The sequence below is a fragment of the Macadamia integrifolia genome, chromosome 4, assembly GCF_013358625.1.
Source record: "Macadamia integrifolia cultivar HAES 741 chromosome 4, SCU_Mint_v3, whole genome shotgun sequence".
NCBI classification, from domain to species: Eukaryota; Viridiplantae; Streptophyta; class Magnoliopsida; order Proteales; family Proteaceae; genus Macadamia; species Macadamia integrifolia.
Window position 1 is genome coordinate 27,137,885 of NC_056560.1, and position 4,351 is coordinate 27,142,235.

Here is a 4,351-nt window from a genome sequence, read left to right on the forward strand (position 1 = left end):
AATGGGGAGGGGAAAAAGGGGGGGAGGGTGGGTTGGAAATACAAGCCTCAAGGAGAGGAGAACAATATAAGCAAGAAAAGAAAACCCTTATGAGCATGTTCCATGGGGAATCATGATCTGAACACATACAACCTAAAGAGGCATTTAACTGGTGTTAAGATCGAAGAAGATGGTAGTTCAAATCGAGTCAAAGGACCTAGAGTTGAAAGTTCATTTCGGAAGGTTACACTCCATCCAGATGTGGTTAATGGTGGTATTAAAGGCAAGCCTCCCAATAGTATCACAAAAAGTATTGCCAACAAAGTTCATCCACTCAAATCCATTCTCTAGAAAGAGTGAGGGAATATCTTCCTGTAAGCCAATGGGTAGAAAAGACTCTTCTAGACCAAGGAGGAAAAGGGACAGTCAAAGAAGAGGTAGTTAGAGTCTTCAATTCCATTTTAGCAAAGGCAACGAGTGGGGTGGATAGGAATATGATGATGGATGAGGAATGATTGGGTTGGGAGGTAGTTAGAGAGCGCTCTCCAAACGATAAAAGCATAACGGGGGATGTGACATGCAAACTAGATGATCTTGTGTCAAAGGACAGGTCCCCCTTTGGAGCGGAACGGGTCCTCCTAGGTAGAGAATGAGGACAAATGATTAGAAGGGGAATGGCTACATTTCGTCAAAAGAGGGTAGGGAGGACTAGAGGAAGGATAGGGAAGAAGGGGCAAGGGGAGGGGACTAGATACCCTTGGATATGATGGAGGCGCTAATGAGGTCTCTGGCTAGTCCAGATGAGTAGACAGATTTGGGTCCAACGATGTAGAGGAAGTCCCCAAAAGGGTACCAATTTTCAAGCGAAGGGAGGGTATTGAAAAGTTACAAACCCAGGATGAGTTGGAGGAGGGTGTGGTAGTGTCTAGAAGGTGTCTTGCCTCATGAGGGAGGAATAGACTTGAGAAACATAGATGTTGCTTAATTGAAAACGAGTTTTCAAATGAGCTTGAGGAGCCCAGTAGTATTAGCATCCTTTATCCCGCACAAGCCTAAGCCTCCTTCATGCTTGGGAAGATAGATGGAGGCCCAACGGGTGGGGTGGAAGGAGGGAGGAATAGACCTAAGGAACACATCAAGGATTCAACAACTTTAATGATGGATTTGGAAAGATTCTAGTCCAATCTAAGTAATAGGATTGAAGAATAGATCTGATGAGGACAAGGCGTCTTTGCATAAGAAAACAACTTACCATTCCAAAGCTAAAGCCTTTTCCTTATATGATCAAACATGGGGGAGCAATGATGAGCAAATAATCTAACAGGGATGAGCAGAAGGCCCAAGTATTTAATTCGGAGGGAACCAAAGAGGTGGACTTTAGAAGCCTAGAGACAACGGATATGGGGAGCCAATGGAAGGTGCGTCGAGGCATCCAACAAGGAAGGGTAGGGTAATCATATCACCAGCTTAGGTGTAAGAGCCACTACCGGGTATCGTTCTTATTAGTCAATGTATAGCCATGACCACTTCGACTTACGAATCTTACAGTGACATGTCAAGCTTCAGCAGAAAATTAATTACCCAATAGATGTTAGAGTCAAAAGTTTCATTACAGTTCAACTTCTACAATAAATTATTAAGGACTCACTGAAAGATGGATGTTAATGGCCCAGGTCAGCTATTGTGCATTGTCTTGTGGCCTCAAGTTGTATGGTTAAAGGTTTAATTCATGAAGCTCACATGTCACAACTAACCATTTTTAGAGGTTATTGAATAGATTTGTATTTTTTTTTTTTTTTAATGTTTTTACACTAAAATATACTAACACAATCATAATTTGAAAACCAGGTTTTCACTCAAAATATGAAATCTAGTCATGAGTCATAAAAAATCGCCAGGTGTAAGAAATCACTAGACTAAGTTTGAGTCAGTCTAAGTTCTTCTTAGTGACTTGCTGTTCTTGCCCTAGTCATGTGAAACTCATTTAGTCTGGTTTTTATTTATTGATTGAGTCTTATATTATTCATAAACCATACATTTGGTCTTTGATATTTGTCTCATTTTTCCTTCTTCCTGTAAAGCAAATATATCCTCAATCCATCCTCATTTGGAGAGGAGAGAAAAAAAAAAAAGACTCTTCGGTTGTTAACTAGATTTGACTCACCTAACTCACCAGGTTTTAAAAATCGTTCGAGTCGAAAATTTGGTTTTCCAACAATAGCAAAAACACTAATTCAATTTAATTCTCATTTTTGTTCCAAAAAAGTGAGAAGGGTGGAAGAAGGAAACAAAGAGAGAGACTATCTTTCTAGAAATGTTCTAGAAGGTTTGTCTTCCCTTTGAGTCAAGGCCTACTTAAGGCCCATTTAATGAAATGAACGTTTTTATTCAGATTTAACTTGTGAAGGAAGTAGCAACTCAGCTGGATCTGCACGGGTTCCGTTTGTGGTTAATTTGGTTCTAAACCAATTTTTAATTAGGGTTGTTGTTAGAAGTAACATGACATTGATTGTTTACGATTATATATTTAGACTTTTAAGAGCTCTTGGTAGGTAAAAAACCGTGTGTTAGCTAACATGACTATTGCGGTTGGCTAACCTACCCAAGACAACGTATGAGGTGAAAAAACATAACGGGTCAATGTGGGACCCATTTGCATGTGGATCTGGCTCTTCTCCTGAGCATTGATTGCTTAGGTCTATCCATAGCTACCTGGACAATTGACACGTGTCCAAATGATGATCGAACTACTGTGTTTCTATCGATCAAATTAGAGGCATCGTATTAAGAGCCGTTGGATCATCGTTTGAACACGTGTCGATCGTCCAGGTAACTATGGGCAAGACCTGGGCGATCAACGATCAACGCTCAACGCTCAGGAGAGGATCCTATCCATTGCATGTAACTCTTTTAATCTTTATAAATATCTAGTTTTTATTTTCTTTTTTTATCTTTGTTTTCAATATTTTTCGAAAGAAAAAGAGTTGTCTTCTTTGTTGCAAAGTTGAAGTTATTTCCTTGTCTTGGGATGAAGACATGGGAGAAACTGGCTATCATTGGAAGCGTTCACGCAAGGAAGGGAGTCAGTTGAAAGGAAAGAATAGAACCCTCCTCTCTCTTTCATTTTATATTATTTTGATCTTTCATAAAATCTATCTGTTTGGATTTGAAAAAATAGAAAAACTATTCTCAAGGTATCGAATGACAAATTTTAGTTTTTTTTTTTTAGTTACGTCTACGACGTGAAATTTTAATTATGATGTATAATACCATTTCTTCCTTTTCTAGTGATATATACCATATATTCGTCGACCAATCGATGGTTGGGATTCTGCATCTCAACCTCAATAGTATGAGCATGAGCTGGCCTCCACGATCAGCACTTATGGTTCTCTACCATGCGACCTATTCACACGTGAAAGGTATACCTCGTGTGGGACCTCCACACCCATAACCGACTTTGGTCTCGACTTACGTGATTAACCAGGGTCGAGAGGTTATTTAACCCTCAAACCCACCATAGTTGAGTTAGACGTTACAAGACTTTACCATGGTGGAGTTAATCAATTATGAGGTCTCACCATGGTTAAGTTAGCCGTTATTACTCAGGCCAGCTCAGCCATGAAGAAGGACAATTGGACAAACCTCCAATAGGACACCCGTCCACATCAACAAAAGATAGACCTCGACCAATGAGGAGGACTCGCACAACCTATATAAGGAATTCTTAGCTACATTTACAGGTAAGACTCTCAATTGACTTAATACTTTAAGTAAGAATGAGAATATTGGGACCTGACTTTGGCATCGGAGCCTCCTCCAAGAGCTCCATCCGGGCTAGTTTCCTATCTGTGTTGTGTTGTTTCACGTCACCCGGAATCGTGCAACAACATCTAGTATGAAAAAATCTCCTCACATGTAGGAAGGAAGACAATTTCATCTTGTTACCGTTCCAGTGTAATCAACTATGGTTATAAAGGACAAACTTCCACCCCGCCCCATCCAAAAAACGAAGAAAGTTTTTATCTACCAAATCTAGAGTATATAGGCCTTAACTGGAAAGATTTGAGAAGAATACACTTATTTTTATGTGGTTGAAGAGGAAGAATATATACACTTTGGTTGTATTATTATAGATTTTAGATAACCATATGAAAATTAATGAATAAATATTGGTAAAGCAATATTTATAGTATAGTCATACTTTGTTATATACTTATATATTGAGACAGAACCATCTAATGTGGATAGCTTTTCTTTTAATTTTTGGCAAATGTCGACTTCTAAATTCTGAAAGGGTGGAACAGAGAGTGATCTCTAGATTAAGAGGCCTCCACCACTCGAAGACAACAGATCGGATCATTGGATTGAT